The following is a 20,634-nucleotide window of genomic DNA, read 5'->3' as shown; positions in this document are numbered from 1 at the left end:
TTATTATGAGTGTTTCAGAGCATAAAATTTAATATGACTGGTGTAAGCTTATTCATTTTTGTATGTTTGATAAAGACATGGAACCTGCTGGCCGGACTATAGCGAGCTTAGCAGGACCATAATTGAGGAAAATGTAATATATTATATGCACCTTATTTCGGATTTTATGATGATCGATGCAGCTATGAAAGCAGTCATGTAAACTATAAAAAGTGTAAATTTATATTATTAAAAATTTCATCTTCATCACAAGCAAATTTAAGACTAGATATTCATTTCTTAAAATTTTCTTATTTGACAATCACATACATCCACGCCCTGAATAGTGGTAAATCCACCAGGCAGGATTCGGACCCGCGAACTTTTAGGCTGGCAGACAGTACAATACCCTAGCTCGACTGAGATAAGAACTGCGTGAAACCAATCTTCAAATTTTTCTAAATTGTTGATAATGACGCCAACTAATACAGTGGTGAAATAAGAACAAAATAAAGAATCCTTCATGAGTCACGTCATTATCCTTGGGTGGTGGTCGTTCGGTGGCGGAAAAGTTTGTGAAAGATGAGAAGGGAAGACGAAAGATCCTGAAACGAGGAAGACGTTGCCCAGGAGTCCACGCTAAGTTTATTGGGGGAAAGGAATTCCTTTCGCCGTTTTTATTACCTCCACAATGGTCCAGGGAGGAGCTGGATGGGAAACGAAAATGCCGCCAAATAAAGGGATACAACCCGACGGGCAGACGATTCCTTGAAACTACTCCTTGCCGTTATAAAAAGAGTTTCGATACCTGGACATCAAATAAAAAGACCGAAGGGAAAATAAAGTGATCTCACATTTGACATGGACTAACAACACTACGCTGAGTTCTAATAGTGCTTCCGACCCATAACGAATGCGTTATTAGCATAATAACCGAGGATTAAAAATTTTTAAAGAGACAGAGTGGTGCGAAATATGCTGTTTGACGATGTTTGACTCCTTAATGGCTCTATAATAATCCAAGACCATGCCAATCCAAGAAGATGGAAATTCGAATATCGAATAGTTAACTTTTTAGTATATAGAACATCGAATAATTAACTTAGTAAAATTTTATACTCTTGGCCGAGTTCCATGATGTCCACCTCTTCTGCAGACGGAAAGGAAAATTTTTAAATTTCTGTACAAATAAATTTTAATAGATAAAATTTGCAAGATCCTCATTGCTTATTGAGGAAAAATTTTTATGGTAAAACAAATGCTTTGCCCATAAATCATCCACTATTTTTTTGATCGAAAGTCTTTAGCATATTACGCTCATTGTGAATTTTAAATATCAGTTCATCCATTCAGTCTGAAAAAAAACATTACAGAAACAATTTGTTAAGGAAAAATATTTGACTGAGAAACAGATAAAACAGTGGTAACTTTATGATTCAGTCACATGGTAGTTAATATTACACGAAAAGTGTAATCGATCAATGGCTTAGGGTTTAACCCATTATAACGTAGCGTTATTTCTGGGAAAATGAAAATTGAAGATTTATAACTAAGAAAATATGCACATTTTCAGGTCAATCACAACTACCTCAGCATTTTTATATTAAACCATTTCATTTTAAAACACAAAATGACCAGTAGTTCATGTCTTTCTTCTATACAGCATAGAATCGCAGTCCATACCGTTTTAAATTGCTCTACGTCAAGCTGCTCAGAAGCGACACTGGGTAAGAAAGGGTTAAGAGGCAAAACAATTATAGGCAGACCGATTTCCTTTTCATTTGCGTGAAGAGCTTTCTCTTGGATATGTTAAATGGCGGAGAGTCTTAAATATTTAAAGGCACATTCATCCATACTTCCTCACTTCAAGCTGTTGCTGCAGTTTCTTTCACTGCATATTTTAAAACTTCTTCTCAAACAATGAGCTCAGATTTTTCTCATAATGGACCTTCTTGCAGTCCAAAATTCTCGGCTCAATTCTTCCACTTCCTTTATCTTCTCACTTTTAGCCCCTACCCTTATTTCCCCCAGCCCCGAATCGCCTTCTTAATCGCTTCCAGCATCGCTGAAAATTCTTCCAGTATTTGACTTCCGTTCGGACTCGTCACTATCCCCTCCATCCTATTCATCAACCTTTTTATTAAGAATGAGTCGAATCCACTATTTTTCGATTCCGATTCCTACAAATCGATTCAAGTTTCCAATTTAATCGACTCTCATCAACCCATTAGCGGCCAAAGGTGTGAAAACGTTCCATTTGTAACTAGTACGTTAAAAATTATCCATCCCTTATTTAATAATTTCTCCATGGTAAATTATTCATCAGATAATACGCTTATATTTAAAACCACTTTCTTTCAAAATTAATTTTTGGATATTTAGTTATAATTTCAATTTTACGAAATGCTAACAGCTGCATATTGATTTGTCAGTAGCATTGAACAGTAGCAGAGTGAACAAAAAAGTAATTAGTAAAAAAATAGAGAATTAGTATTATAGAATAATATACTCTCTGATTTAATATAGTTAAGGAGTCGATTCTACTTTTTTTCGATTCCTATTCCACTTGTTTTCATTCGATTCCCGATTGGTATTTCATCGATTTTTAATCAAACTAACAGGTGGAATATAGATTTTTCAGTGGCATTACTACCATTAACAGTTAACAATTGAATGGAATAAAATATAATGGACCATTTAAAGGCCAGAAAAGTAAATCTATTAAAAATAAAAATAAATATTATTTATCCTCATTTTCAAAACGGTAGCTAACTTGACCTGAAACATTATTAAAGGCGAAATGATCGTGCTCTGTACTCATACCTTCCCTTTATACGGCTTATTGAGTGACTTATTCCTATTTTTAGCGCTTATGGACACAATTATTGAACACACACTACACAACTACGTCTTTTTATCAATTAATGCCCTATTGAAGAGTTCAAGCGCTGAAATACTCTTATTAATATAACCATAGCATTAATAAAATAATAAATGCTATAACTATTTCAGATCTAAATTGTTTGCTAAAATAGGTAAATAGGCACAGTAGGCTCAGGTGTGTGGAAACCTTTATGCCGCAGGATTATTGGATATTTTCAAATTATTTACCTTCCTGAAATCGATGAAATCTGAATCGACTTTATGAGATCGATTCTCTATTTCGATTCCGTGCTCGAGAATCCGTGGAATAGGGAATCGACATTGCGTATTGACTCATCCCTACTCTTTATGCATTATGTACTTCCACCCTCTCAAAGCTCTTTAGTCTTTTCCCTTTCCCAGATTCCATACCATCCGTTCAGCAAAAGACTTTTTTTATTTTTTTTTCGGAAAAGGATTTATTTTTTTTATTTACATTTTTTTTTCAAATATGCTGGGATAAGTCAAAAAAGAGATCGGAATGAGGGGTGGGAAAGTTTTAATCATTTTGAACTTTCGCCGAGGTCCGTTTCTGGATGAATGGCTTGATGATTGGCTCGGTGGAATCCGACTGGGGGAATCGAAGAGTCTGGAGAGAGATGAAGTTATGTGGGAATTAAAATTGGAGGCCAAGTGTGACTGAGGGGTCTCAATGAGAGTTTTAAGGAGACGAGAGTGATGGAAGTTTTTTGAGGCGTGGTCCAAAGGGTGAATCGGTTTTTTTTTTTTTATTTGGACGAAGTTTGATTTCTGCTTTCTTCATCTGTTTAGACTATGGCCATCTGAAGAACAATGAAGCCATATCCATGAATGTTTTAAGCCATTAAAGTTACTTGTGGCATAAAAGTTTAATTTATCTATCTACATCAATATATTACTCCAGAAGCCGCCTCAATAGGCAAGCTGTGGTGGGTGTTAGGACACCAGCCTTTCAAACATAATAAGGAAATGCTTGAACTAAATTAAGCCTAGTATTTATTTAAAAAATTTATCGCATGGGAGAAAAACGAATTCCCATAACTATCCATTCGGCAAAATATCTCTATTACTTTATCCCTTCTATCGGACCTGGAAATGAAGTGCGGGTTCTAATGTGATGTTCTCCTTGTCGCTCTTATAGATATCCATTCTCAATTTCTAAATTAATCTAAGTCTAGCGTGTAGCTTCCGAGTCTCTAACGGCTATCAAATCGATTTGTTTTTTAATAATTGTGTGACTTTTTTTCTGTATATCCGTAGCAGTTTTTTACGAATTGTATGGGTTTCCCATACACGAGGGTGGTTTTTTTTTCAACCTCTTACCTCGCTCAGTAAAAGCACCATACAGGCGACAGGCGGGTACTGAGCGGATAGGGAAACTGCGTATTCTCTGCACCACACGCTAAAACCATTTGTGACCGTAAGTTCTTAGTTTAAGGCTAGTAGCAATCTCATTAACTATGCTGTCTCAATTGATTCTCCCGCCAAGTGTGCACTGGGGAGCAACAGCCAGAAAACTCACCGAATGGATTCAGCATTCACATGTCTTGACGTTTATGCCAATAAAAGAGTATTTTTAATGCACTGTGGCTAGAGTATGAAACATAAGAGCCTTTAACATAATACAACGTTTGTAATGCATGGGCCAAAATTCGATTTCACATCGTCCGGAGGGCCCCAATGCTCCACGTTACTTTACCACGACATCAATAAAGTTAAAAACTTATAATTTCAAAGTGCAATAATATTTATTGGTTAAAAAGTTCAATCAATTAATTCGAGTTTTTTTCATCGCTTATTTTTGTTTCAATATGTATTTTATATTGAGTGGCGCGATACGATATTTTCCTTAGCCTTTATGGGGGCCTTTGGTCTACGATATGTTATGATATAAAAATCACGTTTCTAACTTGACGAAGTTTTCCCCTAAATGAGTCATGGGCATGCATTCATAAATATTTACGAATCGAAAAGTTGAAACAAATCAGGAACTATAAAATGCAACGAGATTTTCATGCTAAAATAAAACTTCGACACGTGAACTGTTAAAAGCGATTAATGAAGACTAAATGGATGCTGCTGTGTTTTGTGTCCGCGTATTGAAATTCACGGAGGAGGAAACACTCCCTTCGCCAAATCCCCACGGAACAGAAATCCAACTGCTACAAGTTCGCTTGGCTCGCCATGGAATTCGCTCGTTCGTTAAGGAATAAAAATGAATAGAGATAAAAACGCATACAGACGGACTACGTGGATTTTAAATCGCAGAATAAATAACATCCGACTACTCAAGTTTCTCCCCTCGTAACTCAAAGCGGGATTTTGCGCAGATCAACCCGGGGAATTCTCGTCATCAAATTCCAGTCAATAAAGGCATACGTGCCCACTTAAGTGAAAGCCAATGTATCTCGTTTATAGGGATTTATCGCAGCTGAGTTGAATACATTTCCTGGAAAATAAACTCCCTCACCCAGCAGTGAAAGCAGTCTTAAATGTTCTTTAGGGGATGATCCATGGAAACAAGGAAAGGCAAAAGCAGAAAATACAAAGAAAAATAAAACTGAAAAAATCCAATAAAGTACGTTTACATATAATTACAAATAGGAATGTAATTGGTTTAACTTGTGTGTATCTACGCATCTTACCTTTTCTACTACCTATCTTTCTCAAAACGGTGAATTTGGCTCAGAGATTTGTAATTCCAATTTAACCACGTTAAGTATTACGTGCATAGTAAATAATATACATCAAGTTAGTCTCATTAATTTTATTATAGCTCTGTTTCTGATAAATGCAAAATTTCAGCTACAGCATGGGTATGAATTTTTCTGAGGACAAGATGATCATACAAACTAAACATTTTCCAAAATCAACTCAACGCTATTTATTTTGCTGGGTAAAAAAATACGTTTACTTTCAATTCATAAGGCTCTTATGCACAGCAGTAATATGAAAATAAATATGCTCTAATGTCTGTAAAAGAAATACCGTGAAATACAAAGCAGCTGATTTTGTGATGGTGGAGTAATTTTTGATGTGATAGGCATAACATGGAATTACGAATATTGAATTCAGATTAATTACAAATTTCAAAAGCATCTTTAGAAACATGCCTTGAAAGGTTTAACATATTTTTAAGTGGAACAAATGGTATGAGCATTCCTTACAGGTAGTGGTAGGACTTGATATCGATCCGATAAGGCAGAGGAGCAAAAAGCAGAGTCCCCTCTTATTTCATCTCCAAAAAAGTTTTGAGCTTGCCTTAGTAACCCCATTATGCATGACTCAAAAAGTTCGAGAGAAAATTGCAAATCAGAAAATGATAGTGGTTATTTTCGCACAAAAATGGATAAAAATGAGATATTTAAGTAATATTAGGCCAGAAATAATGTATTTTAAGCTTGACTTCCACTTAAAAAGGATGGCATCCGGCTCAACTTTGCGGAATCTATAAAGCAAGCAAAGAACTTGAATTAAAATTGTTTTAACTTAATAAAAGGATGAAATACAAAGTACGGGATTTATAATTCAGCGTTGAAACACAGCCGACAGAAAATTAAACATGAGGGATGAGTTCAGATATTTGTAAAAATTAGGTTCAGTTCCGCGGATAAGCTCAGTTGCACCACTAGGTAATTTGGTCATAATGACTAATAATTAGGTCATTTCAGGAGTCTCGTTTTTTCACGACGCATAAATCTTTGAATCCTCATGCTAACATGTTACATAGATTAAACCCCTGTCAAAAATTCTAAAACATTAAAATTGATGTTTGAGGAAAGTTAATTAAAATTTAAAGTTCTATTATATGCAAGCAATTCTTAAATACGGCCCAACGGGTAATACAATACATGCTGTGAAAATTTCTATAGTGACAAATAAGCATATAGTAGGGTATTAACATGCGTCACGAAAAAGTGTTATAATGCAATAATATAAAATGTAATAGATACGACGATGCGTCCTCTTAGCACTTAGTTTTTGTCGCAGAGGAAATTTTTCATGCATTTTTCAGTTTCGTCTGCTTCAAATCGAGTCCAAAAATCTACCCATCTATGCCACAGTGGATAACACCAAATTTATTTTCCATATCACCTATGCAGAAGGGCTATTGTTCATATAATATTTTGCTTTATTGGTAAGCATTTTACTAGTATTCGGGTATATTCTGAAAATTACTCAATAAATTAATGTAATGAAACGTCCAGATTAGTATTTCTCTTTGAAGTCCTGTTTCAACACATAGCCGTTCAATCCTGCAACTTAAAGGTAAATTAATCGATGGTGAATTCGTGAATTTTATATCCTAGCACTGGCCTCAAATATATTTTAAACAAATAGATACCTTAAACGAGGTTTAAAAGTTAGCAAAGGATAATGGTGTTTTTATACGACTAGAGAGGATTCATTCTCTAAAATAAATTAAATGTATGGCCTTGACGTCTGTTGTGTCACCCAAACTAATAAATAATACCTCATTCATTCAGAAAAATCGAAATTCCAAATTTTTTTCCAGCTGTTAACTTAATTCAATGCTAAATTTTACTCTGGACTAGATTAGACTTGAAAGATTCGAATGCATTGCTGCTGAAGGATAAACTTCTCCTTATGCGAAAATATCAGCGAGCACTCTAAGGAAACGGGTGGAAAATGCACGTTCTCTGGCAGTAAGTAGGGAAGCAAAGAGTTTCCAATGCATTATTAAGGCCTCCTAAACAACAAAAAATAACAGGAAGTTAAAAGCAAAGGAAGAGAAGAAGATCGCCCGTTCTATTATCCACAACATACACGCATGAATTTCGCCCGTCGAAGTAATGAAGGGGATGTGAGTTTACCCATTAGGAGAGTAGGCGCCGGAGGAACGAAATGTGGGTCGCCCTAGTCTAAAACGGATGCAAGATGGTTCCCCCAAACGGTTTTTATTCCCCGCCATTAATTCCAAGCGCTAAATTCACAGAGGATTCCCGCCCGCTAAGTCCGCCATTCCTCGTGCATGGGAACCGACGGAGCGCAATGCAAGTGGCTATAAAAGAGCGGAAAATATTATACGCACGGATCCCGTTTGTGAATATTCCAGGAAAATATGAAAAAAAAAGATCGAAAATAAGAAGACGAGGCAAATAGACGCTGTTTCTCCACTTCTCCGACTTCGGTTGCCGAGTGTTATCACGAGCATACAAGAGCCATGCAGCTGGCTATCCAAATATGTGCATCAGAACAAAAGCATAGAAATTGTTTGCTGTCTACACTGTGAAGGATTTTCACGAGGTATATGACTGATAATAAATAGGTGACTCGATTCCTGTACTTTATATACATATTGAATTTGAGGCTAAAAATATTTACGTCATTGTCATCGTTGATATAGCAAGTAATGACTGAAGCAAATGATAGGCAGGAGGATATAAATACAACGTGCTACAGCCAGGAGGTTTAAGGTAGTTAATTACGTGAACATTTATAAATCTTTTAGAAATAGTAATATTACGACTGGCATCTCTCGACTACATTTCATTCAGCCTTCCAACACGAGCACGATTGAAATGACTTGCAATTACTTTTTGGCATCTTGTTGAAACTCAATTGTCTTGAAAACATTTAATGGTAAAGCATATTGATGTTTTTCTCAGCAGTACCACATATATATATTTATATCGTACCTGAGCAGGCATCTTCCAATACCTTGATTTACACGTCATATCTTGGATTTGCAAATTATACAAGGCATTTATACTAATTACGGAAACAAGGGTGCGAAATAACTTGTCAGTACTAAAAATGTACTTCACCAATTTTTTTCAATTCTCACAGTATTGAAATTGCAGAGTATTGAAATTTGCTGAAGTATGAAATAAAGAATTATTTTTATTGAAGTCCACGTACTGACTAATAACACAGGTCTGCGACATAAAATTGTTTCAAATTTATTAAGTGATTTTTATAGTGTTTTCAACGCTCATTTCAGGAAAAATAAAGAAAAAATTCCATCACGCACAGTTATTTCACAAATTGCATTTATAGTTTTAGCCGTTTTTGATATTTTTATAAATATTTCAGCACTCTAGTGAGTTTGAATTTCGGTTTTTTGGATCTCCATAAACTTTAATACAGCTGTTTTCATACTAGATAACCGTAAAATAAAGAGTTATTAGGAGAAACCAGCAGTATTATCATGTCAGCACTTGTCCTTGCCGTCCCCCTCCCCCATGCACTTGCTGGCTCACTTAGGAGAAAGTAAATTTTGCCTAATTTGAAATAAAGTTAGGCGATCAAAATAACCCTTGTGCCGAACAAAAATTTTGTGCAGTGTGTGTTGAAGAAATGAGGCAATGGTTTCAACGTAAAAAGCGGTCTTTACGTTTTGGAATACCAATGGTTTGGAGGGAGCCCAAAATTCATAGCGATGACTGCTATTTTTGTTCTTGCAGCATAAAAAATTTCAATTTGAGAAACAAAAAGGGTATTTCCTGACATTCAATCATCCTTTCGCCCTGTTCCTCATGGACCTGAGGTATCAAAACCCTCTCCTCTAGATTTTTTGGATGATATGCATGATGATCACGAGCTATTGGCTGAGCTAGGTTATAGTGAAGAAGACAGTGATTGCTACTATCCTAGCAAAACCGATCCCATTTCATTCTCACAATTTGAACTGCACGATTTAGTTAGAGAACCGGACTTATGACGCGTTTCAAAATAGAATATGCTCCTGATGAGTGGAGACTTAATATCGATTCTTCGAAAAAAAAAGGCTTTAAGTAGAACTTCTACACAATGGTAATAAATATGCTTCTATACTAGTTGGACACTTGGTTAACTTAAAAGAATGTTACAAAAACCTTGAACATGGGCACTATATGGTGATTTAAAAGTGATTTCAATGCTGCTTGGTCAATAAGGTGGCTTTGCAAAGTTCCCTTGCTTTCTCTGTGAATGGGATAGTAGAGACAAAAAGCAACGCAATATACAAAAAGCTTGGCCCTTCCTTGAGAAAAAGGTTACAGGTATGGGTTGAAAATATTGGCAGGAAAAGCCTTTTGGATCCCAAAAAGGTGTTACTTGCACCCAGTGGCGGCGCGTGCGTATACGCATGTTAGCAAGTGCACACCCAAAGATGAATAAATTATAAAAGAAAACTATTCCTTTGCAACGCAAAGGATAAAAGTACTGTCTGCATATGCAAGAAACATGAGCCTCCGAACGCTACAGCAATCTCCTTTTCGAATTCACCGCTCTGCAAGTGTGCGATCCCGTGGCATCGCGCCGGGCGCATTTTTGGTCTATGCGATCGCTTGAGGGTGCTCTGGCGGGACGAAGTAAGCGGGGGGGTATGTGCTGTTCAAAGGGGCGATGGGAGCAGACTCAAAACCATGCGAATGCGCACGCGCATGTTTTTGGTGACTGACTAGCAGGTAGTGTAGTGGTGTAGCCGCCACCTACACTACCTGCGCCCAGGATCCTAGTCCGTCTACAGAGCCATCTGTATAGCCGTTTTCTACACTACTTCCTCATAGGGTGTAAGGAAAAGAGAATGAATTTCAACCTCCGTCACTTGTAAAGGTGTGTTGAGAATAATTATTTTCATACATGCTAATATTATTTCTGTTCATTCAATTTTAAGGGTAGAATATACCAGTGATATGTTTTGCTTGCTGTGTGTTCTATTACGACGAAATATGACGCTCATGGATTAGGATTAACATAATATAATTAAATCATCCTATATCTGCTCTAATGCACACCCTAGATAAATTACCACCAGCCGCCACTGCTTGCACCACTTCACATTAAGTTGGGGCTGATGAAATAATTTGCTAAGGCATTGCAAAAAGAAGGGAAGTGCTTCAGATATATTTGTGGACATTTTATAGGTTTATCAGAGGAAAAGGAAGGAATATTTGTCGGACCAGACATTAGAAAACTTATGTCAGATCTCAGCTTAATGAACAAAGTGGAAAAAAAAGAAAAGGCAGCATGGACATCTTTTAAATTAGTTGTTACCGGTATCCTAGGAAACAAAATATATCAATGCTACAAGACAATCGTCTCAGGCATGCTCGACAACTTTAAGAAGCTGGGCTGTAACATGACCATTAAAGTTCATTTTCTCCACTCACATCTTGGCTACTTCCCTGAAAACCTTGGTAATGTAAGTGAAGAGCATGGCGAAAGATTCCATCGAGACGTTAAAGAAATGGAAAGAAGATATCAAGGAAGATTCAAAGTCAACATGATAGCGGACTACTGCTGGATGATAAAAAGAGATGATCCTCAACGAATCCACAACCGGACAAACAGTAAAAGAAGTTTCGACAGAGCAAAAGGGTCATTATGAGGACTTATGAGCTTAATGAGAAATGGAAGTGTAGTTTATTACATGATTTATAAATAATATAAAATTTTATAACTTTCGAAAAATGTGAAAAATTGACTATATTTTGATATTATGCCCAAACATACTCCCTAATTTGTGAGAAAACCTGACGTGATAGACAAAAACCGATTTGATATTTGAAATCAGCGCTGAAAAGTACATAAAAATCAGTGATCAAATTTCAAACAACTTTTAAAAAATATTTTTTTGCAGGCCTGTGTAATTCGTAGGTATATATTTTGGGATATAATGAATAAGAATAATTCTGTTCCAAATACCAGGTAATTATAAGCAAAAATGTAAAGGGTGGTACCTATATCAGCACATATATTTATTATTAGACGATTATTTTTATCGTCAACCGGCGGACGGTAATCTAAGCCTTGACTCTTAGGCTAGCATTCGAGGAGTTAATATTTATCTCCTCCTCGTAAATATGTGCTTAGTCATTAAAAAAACTACCTACGGAGATACTTACCTTTCCCAACTTAAATCGATAAAGATATTCCTGTCATCGGACATTTTATGGCATATTTGGGAGTAAAATTTTACTGTATATTTTATATATATTTACTTATTCTAAGGTAAATATTTTCGGGAGAACAGCATTACTTTTCCTGACGCGTGAACCTGAGCTTTTAGGTGCAACTAAAATAGTGACGCAAACGTTAGAAAATAGTACCTACTAGGATTCTCCCGTACTTAAACACAACCGTTCGCGCGAGTACAGGAGCCCAATTTATGCAGTTATGACTTTGACTGATTTCTCTCATCTTTTGGCTCGCGCACTTCATGCGTCACGCACTTAAGGTTATGATTCATGAGGCGTTCCCAAAAGCTAAATTTAAAGTCGCCGTTTCTCCTATTTGAGGAAATCGCCAGACGATCACGCCTATCCTACTTTTAATTAGCGGAAATCGCTTTCCGTGCATGAATCAGCGGGTGGTTACGTTCGGTCTCATTTTCGTTCCTTCCTCCGCGGAAGGCTAGGCATGCCATTAAACATCTTACCACCCTTGCGGGAGGACAGTTTCCACTCCCTGAGGATTTTGGGGTCGGAAACGAATTCTTGAAGAAACGCCTTCTTCCCGAATTCACGGAAACAAGACCGATTCGGAGCTGTACGTGTCTACCTAGTAGTCCATTCATTCATTCTTATTCCAAGAAATAAGGGAACAATGGCTGCGGTCTCATTTACCGGGTAAACCCATTAATAAGCTCTCACGCAATTGAAAGATATTATACTTGAACTATGTTTGAGGAATGAACTGAAATTAAAAAGTTAAATGACTTCATATTGTTCCCCTCTAAGCGTAAATATAATATATGCACCTAAAAATTCAATTCTATTGTATCTACTTTTTCCCCTTGTGCTTCTAGCATAGGTATAACGTAATAGCGTAAAAAATTGTTCAAAATAACGCATTACGCAAATAAAACGAAGAGGGCGTAGACAAACAGGTTAAAGATTATGTATTCCAAGGGGTGTAATTCAGTTATAATTTGAAATGATCGCAAACAAGGATTTAACACATAAGTAGCCGAATAATAATTTATTAGAAGTTCAACGGATTAAATAACCGTTATTCGCATTATAAATCCAACAAATGCAAAGCTTTTCAATACTTATACCTGGATAAATATGCTGTATACCCTAACAGGTGAATGCATTTGAATTTTAAAGATAAAGACAACATGGCCAGTTATATTCCTTACTTCTTCACTAGCATCACTAGCTTCAGCTATATTTTCAGTAGAATTCTCACACATACAATTATAAAGTTTATGTACGGTAATACTAGAGCCACTACGAAAAAGCAGAAAATAAAAATGAAGCTAAAAATCCCACGGACAGTGAATTAAATTCCATTTTAGCGAAAACCAAGAATTTACATTCACGCTCCATGTTGCAAGATTACTTTGCCAGGTGTTACATAAATATAACCTCAATAAAACCATCATTTAAATAATAATTTAACTCACCAATATCCGTTCGGAGGAATTATCTTCGCAGAAAGATGAAGACCCCTGCAATGAAAGTGAAATACATTCGATCAACCAGAGTAATATGTTTGCTTGACGATAAATACATGCAATATAATATTAGCAATGTTCAACATTAATAATGAAGGAAGAGAATAATAAGCAAAATTCAACTTCAGGACAAATTTCAATTTTAACCTTACATCTAAATACACGATACAACTTCAGATATCGTAAAATTTACTGGCAGGAATACTTCATCTTTCATTATAGATCGCCTACTAAACACTTCATTGATATCGACGCTCCCAAACATAAATCAGTCTCTAAAACAGTAAATGGAGTATGCAAAACTACGGGGCTAAACCAAAGTAGCAAAATAACAAGAAAACCGTAGGCCTAAATTTGTACCAATGATCAAGCAACCTATGGAAATATGAAAAATCTTAGATTTTTGTCTTTAGAAAAGTTTTACAGACAGGAATTTTGTATTAAATTCTATCGTCGCACTCTAATATATATTGTTTCAACCTGAAACGGGTTTGCTTACTATTTTTTTATAGCCGACTGTGATAGAGCTTGGAAGTTAAAGAGACACTTATATTTTCCGTTCCGATCCGTATCTTACTTTTCGAGCTGTTCGTGACGAAAACTCATCAGTTATAACCACTTCTCAGATGAGTTGATGACGTATCCGACACCTGTACGTGGTCCACAGCGTCTCACTAACTCCTTGGCCTCGCACCTTACCCTTCCTCTTTTCATTTGCGTTTAAATCACTTGCAAGGGGTTAGTTCCTTCAATAAACGGTTCTACTGGAACAAGTCAATGAGTCGGTAGTTTTGGCTACACTAAATAAAACACCGAAAAAAAATGCCAGCCGGTGCTGAGACGTGAACGCCGAGCGTCCAGTTGAGAGAGACACTCCAGAGGAAAGGTATACACGTGTCCAAATCCTTGTTTTGGCGAAGAATTTGCCATAAAATCGATACTATTTTGCGTAAAAACTTCATGAAACGTTGGTGTTCATTTCCGCAATCTTGTAAATTTTAAGAGGATTCCTGAAAGTGGAAGAGTTTCTCTCATTGATTTTTTCACCCATCCACTGAATCCATTCACGTATTATCTATTCGTGTTTGAGTGGACGAATCGGCAAGGGAATAATGATCATTAGAAGAATTACCGGAAAAATTACAAAATTTAATAACCACTTCATTCAATAACTAGATACCAAATGGTTTGTTTTATTTAAGTTTACATTAAAAAAATCACTCAGGTATTTAAAAAGTTCATTATTGAACGCACAAAGCATTAAACCCAAAGAGCCGATAAGTAAGGCAAGAGAGTTTTACCCCGTCACAAAATTAGCGGCCAATGAGCTAAAGTTACTTATCATTCTTGAACAAGAAAGGGTGCCATTGCTGGCCAGTGCAGAAAAACAAATAAAAACATTGACTGAAAATTTTTCAAAATATTGGCCACAAAAATTCTAAAATAAAGTAGCAAATATTCGTTTGACCTTTAAGGTAATAGGGAGTAAACTCTAATCATATAATAGTAAAATTACCTCAGCTAAAATCCCGCAAAATTCAATACGCAATGCAATCATAGAGATTGTCAAACAGCAGCATTATTTATAGTTTTAGCTTAAATTTCAAAGAAATAGATGCAATAGGACAATAATGGAGAAATCTGATCCTATTTATTTACAGTGGGTGATCAACAAATATAATTAATATTGTAATAGGATATCGTTTGATACGAAAAGGGGGATTTACTGTAGGTACTGCATAGATAATGAAAATGTTTCAATGATATCAGTTACAGCGCATAATTAAAAAATCGGTAAAATATCGATAGTAAAACACGTCACTCATGCCTCTCTAATAGAAGTTCCGTGAAACCGGCGTAAAATTGGATGATGCGGGAGCGTAAACTAATCTCCGAGGGCCTGGAGAGGTTGAGAAATGATGTGAATGAATGAGACTTGGTAAAGTTAGTAAAGCCGAAAGTTGGCGAGCAGGTAATGAAGGAAACAGTAACTAATGCTCACAAATAGGAAAAAAATTACGTGTTCTTCGTTATATAGCTCAAATGAAAAAAGGAAAAACAAGTACATGACCGAGAACAGTAATGGTGACGTAAAATTTTGGGGAACATCCAAAACTCACAGCCGCCAAAAAACCTGTAAATTTGTACATTCTTTATGAAATACCTGTCTGAACTGTACCTAATATACCTGTGCTGTACCAATACCTGTATCTGAATACCAATACCTGAATACCTGTACTGACCCAACTCCACAACTATATCTGAATTTGTGAGTTCTTAAATTGCTAAACGTCTGCTTGGTAAATATTATATTATAATGTTTTGAAGCCACAAATTCTTCTTATGTAAAGCAAAGGATAAAGGATAATAATAAATGCCGCATTCTACGAAAATGGGGGTGAACTTTTAAATAACTGTACTTTTCCTTCTCACTCCTCCTTTCGGACCCCAACCGTTTTCCTCCAGCTGACTCATTTGGCTCTTCTTACTAAAAACCTCTCGGCCCGTTCCCTTATTCATCTGAAATAGCATGGAAGAAGCTAACAAGACTATCCTCAGCACCTTGGTCATCCATGATAAAATAACACAAATAGTTATTTCCAAACTTTAAATACAAAACTCAAAAACCGACCATGGTTACAACACATTGTGTTATTAAAATAAAAGAGTGCCCTGAAAATGACAAAATGTGTTGAAAACAAGGTCGCTTTTGAGTTTTGCATTAAAAGAGTGGAAATTAAGATTTGTGTTATTTTACCATTGATACATGGAAATTCCACAAAATCCAAAAAAAAGTGGAAATCCACAACCGTGGATTCTGTTCATCTTTGTCAACATAGATTTCCATAGATTAAAGTCTCAAGTAAAAGTTTTTATTCACAATGGAGTGTTATCATGGAAGTGCCAAAACTTACTAATGAAAACAATACCTAATGAGTTTGTGCATTAATGTTTGTTTTTTGGTCAATATTTAAAGAATATGTTTTCAGTTACAATTTCTAGTACCTATTTTAAGAGCTCATCACCTTAAATCTTGATATTTGCAGTGTGACTCACTCTCCTTAGCAATATAACACTCGAATAGTTAATTACAGCAAAATAATTTTTGCATTTAAATTAATCCAATCAGTCTTTAAAGCATTCGTTTGATTCCAAAATAAGATTCATGTTTCCGTCTTTTCCCGCCCCTATTAAAAGAAAGTGAACCATTTACAACTCCACTGCGTGAATACAAACTTACGTAGGTATGATTCTTGGATTTTTCCTTCAATTAGGGAACGCCATTAATTCAATTTCAGGTTATGGGGAAAAAAAAATTTCCTACCTTATTCGATTTGAATAATAGCCATCTTAACTTAAAACTACGAGTTCCGACAAATAAAAAATTGCGGAGAAAAAATTACCAAACGCGGAATTACTAATGCCGTTCAGTCTTTCCACGTGGGAAAATAACCGGTGATTTTGAATGTCACACAAAACCAACTAGGAAAATGGACTGACTGGCAAGTACCCTAGTGCAAACAACGAAAATGGAAATTTCTCAGTTACACTGATGCATGGTTTGAAAATCTTCTCAGCATTAACGTCATAATTGTAATGAAATACCAATCACATTCCTGTTTAAGCTGATTGGTTTGTTAGTTTTTATTGAGTTAGAGATATCAGCATTTCCTCAATATGATCAAATATACTCAAGTTCTATTTAACCTGCGGAAATTTCATGGATTGTGTATTTATCACAAGCTAATCTCTAATTGCACAGTAATTCAACGTCAATATAGCTATCTCTCAACTCTCGAAACTCTCATTCATCGACGAATTAAATTGGTATAGCCCTGATTTTTAGGAAAGAGTTACCACCATTAGCTGTGCCTAGTTTGATGCGTGGCTCTGATACATTTGTAAATATAAAAATATGAATAGATCATCAAAATTTCCTGTCGAACGTTTTGTACTCAACCTCTAAGTATCAACTTTCAGGGAATATCAATAATGAGTATATAATATATTATGAAGGAGCATAAAATCAAAATATTGAAAGAGATAAAAGGATGCACTTAATGTAGATCTACATATTGATACTGTCTTAGGCTGGCATTTTACCGAAACATGTGACAGAAAATATTCCATACATTATGATCCAATGGCCTCAGGGAACATATAGATTTTTAAAGGCAAATATTTTTACCAACACTTTATTTTACTCAGAGGAAGAAAATAAAAAATTGAAAATAGGTTTCGTTCTATTCAGCGGGGTTCGGTACATCAAATCCTGAACAATCAAACAAATAATGTTGCTCCTCGCGTCGAAAGCGTACTTGTGTGAGAATTCTACGTCCAGGCTGTTTGCCCTCTGTCTAATTGCTCGAACAATGTGAAGACATCTTTAAGGGACTCATCAATTCCGCTTTATCGGACTTTATCAGCGAATAATAAATTGATTTAAACTAAATATCATCCTTTTTCAAGTTATTTTAGGGTACACAGAGTAGACCAAGATTAACATATCTCTTTATTTAAAATTTGAGAATTTGAACCCTGCAAAAAAAAATAATTTGCACTCCTAATTGATTGAAACTAAAAATGCCTCTATCATGATCATCACTGATCAACAATTCTAATTTTGGTCCTAATATCCTCTTCTTTATTACCTTCTTAGGACTTCCCCATTACTATTTTGGACGATCCAAAATATATCTCAAGAGTGTTAAATTCAAAACCCTATAATACTTAGAAAAATAAGTATCTCCGAAGCTGTTTTTAGTTGTACTTGGCAACAATCTACCGGAAAGAGTAAAAGCGTTGACCTGCCGAGAGATGGACTAACTTGGGTGCATGTATGATGAATAGATGTAAGAGGCTTATTTTTTTCAAATGTTTTTTTTTCATGTTGCATGTGTTCCCCTGTTATTTTCAATTTAAATCTCAGATTTTAAAAATTACCAGCCGAAATAAATGCTAAATATTACAAAATGTCGACCCGGTATTCATTAAAAACTTCAATGTAAAGTCTTAAAAAGTAAAATGTGATTTAAAAAACAAAATACAATCGGTCGACGTGTCCTATTCAAGAACAAAGAGCAAAATTTTCAAAAGCTTCACTAAACCTTATCATGTCAGATCCTAATGCATCACTCCATTTGGACTGAATAGACGCTCCCTGAAGCTGAAGTTACGCTGGACGAGGGGCAGCAGCCGCAAGAACCGCTACGGAATAAACGTATTCACCATGTCTGGCATATTACCCGAGAGCAGCCCATATTCCCGGAGGTCTGCATGAATGAAAAGGGAGAAAAACGGGTGTACCAAGGGGGCCAGACTCACAATGCGGTTGCAGGGCTAGACACCGCGAACATCGCCTGCGACCGAGTTCACTCGACTGATAAATCCGATGTTCTGGCTCCCTCCATCGATGCCTTCCTGAAATGGAACGCTCACATCTGAGTGCGGGAGACTGTCGTCCCCCCAAACGGCTGACTGGCCGTTCGGCGGAAGAAAAAGTTCAACTCGGAATGCTCGGGTAATATCAAAGCGACGAAACTGCTCTTTCCATTCAAATTTACCTTTAAGCGAAGGCTAAACCACGCCGGATTCGGTGGCGATGGGGTAAAGTCCTAGCTTAAAGATAAATTGGTTAAAAGTTAGTAAAAATTTACAGCCAGTAAGATCCTCGCCAGCCAAACAAGAGGTCACGGGTTCGAGTCCCGCCTGGGTAGGAACCCCTATCCGATGCACGGTCGTTCTTGCACGTGTACTTGTTAATATGTTGAAATCCCCCACTTAAAAGGCCAATATGTGCTGTTTTTGGTGGTATGAGAATAAAAAATTAAATAAATATAGATGGAAAACAGGGTTGTAAACTCAGGCCCAAAAGCTATATAAGCATTTCATAAGGAAATTGTTGAATAGAATGGAGTAATAAGTTATGGGGATAAAACAAATCTTCCTCGTTTACCAATTCTCTAGTAATTCAAAATACATAAAAGGAGAAAGTTGCTGACCACTTTTCATTGAGTTGGTGGCGTCGTTAGAGGATCGGTTCATTAATTCGTCCACGGAGAACTCGTAACAGAGGGAAGGAAAAGCTCTCAAGAGTCTAAACAACATTGAACTGAGTTAGGCCGATTCGCGAATCCGAGGAGTAGCAGACAGACTAAAAATTGTCCGTCAAGAATGCATGACGTCATCAATTTATCTGTCTAAGGGTTTTTACCCCAAATTTTCGCCTAAAATAGCTCGAAAAATAGGGCTGGAGAAGTTAAAAAACAAGGCTATATTTATTTTACTTAATACGATCACATTGGATAATTTTAAAATGATAGTAAACGAGCCCATTGTTTTAAAAAATTACAGAATTACATTTAAATTTTAATGGAAGACTGTGTAAAACTGTGAACTGTAACCTGCATCTTAAGAATAAAAATTCCACGTGAGAAAACATGATAAAATAGCCATGTAAAATCTTTAAATTTCAGATCTTTCTCAGCTTTGCATGCCTACCGTAACTGACGTTATAATTCCTCTGTTATCGGATACTTTACGAGGAATCTCAGATGAAAATTTTTTTTATCCAAAATATAGGCCAATTTTGATAATATTTTGACCATGATAATATAAAAAAATTTGAAAAAGTAATAAGGGACGAAAAAAAAACTAGATACGTCCTGGAAGATTAAAAGTTCTACATTTGAGAAAATACCTACGTAAAAATTGTGAAATTTCAGATGCAAGCATTTTCTGCTTTGAACTCCTAATACTTTGAACATTTTAAGACAAAAAGCTAGTTTTCAACATATTACTGACCCTGTCAAAGACTGATCAAGGAGGAGACACGTGTTTTCGTATTTAAATCAACTGAGAAGCCCGCAGATGAATATTTATTTCCGAAAACTGCTATCTCTTTTAATGACCACGTTCTAATTTTCATAATGTTCTTATGCATCACTGCTACTTTGGTGTGTGCGGCAGATGTGAATACAAATTTTATACGGGTAGGTACAGCTGAACATCGCAAAAAATTGATTTTACTTTATTTAAAAGCAGTACCATTTAGTTTAAAAGTATTTTTTTAAAATAATTTTCCATAAACTGCAGTCATCGTCAATGCTTAAAAGTAGAACTGAGTGTAACATAATAATTATTAACTAGTTTAAAGAGCAGATATGATTTGGTCAATATTTAAAGAATATGTTTTCAGTTACAATTTATAGTACCTATTTAATGATTTTATTTAATTTAATGAAGGAGATGAAGAACGGAAAGGCAACGGGCCCTGACGACATTCCAGCGGAAGTGTGGAAGCTACTTGGCCGCAACGGCGTTGTCATCCTCGCCGAGTTATTTAA

This window comes from Ischnura elegans, chromosome 7, assembly GCF_921293095.1.
Source record: "Ischnura elegans chromosome 7, ioIscEleg1.1, whole genome shotgun sequence".
Classification (NCBI taxonomy): Eukaryota; Metazoa; Arthropoda; class Insecta; order Odonata; family Coenagrionidae; genus Ischnura; species Ischnura elegans.
Note: the sequence above shows the minus strand (reverse complement) of the source record.